A 417-nucleotide genomic window follows, 5' to 3' on the forward strand; every position below is an offset into this window, starting at 1 on the left:
AAAAACGCCAGCGTTTTGTCGGAGCCGCCATCCTCTGCCACCTCCCGAGTCCAAGCCTGAGCAGACACAGTCAGGGTGGGACCTGCCCTGGGGCTCCCATTGCCTCCTCCTCCTGGCATGGTGGCAGCAGGGTGCACAGGGACCCCAGCTGGCAGCGAGGGCAGGGACCTTTCTCTCCTGTTGGCAGGGGTAATGCCCCACAGATCTGGCAGACCCCTGCAGGGTCAGCCTGCCCTGAAGCCGGCTCTCCTCTGCCCCTGGGTTTAGGTCCTCGTGCCCCCACAAAGGAAGCTGGCATCTGCCCCCCTCCCTGACAGGCTTTTTGCCAGTGTAATCTCCCCCCCGTGCTCAAAAGCTCATGCCCAGGCGTCCTGCTAACCCCCTGAGGAATGCCTGCCAGGCCTGGGAACAGGCAGC

This window comes from Fulmarus glacialis, unplaced genomic scaffold (assembly GCF_000690835.1).
Source record: "Fulmarus glacialis isolate BGI_N327 unplaced genomic scaffold, ASM69083v1 scaffold28629, whole genome shotgun sequence".
NCBI classification, from domain to species: domain Eukaryota; kingdom Metazoa; phylum Chordata; class Aves; order Procellariiformes; family Procellariidae; genus Fulmarus; species Fulmarus glacialis.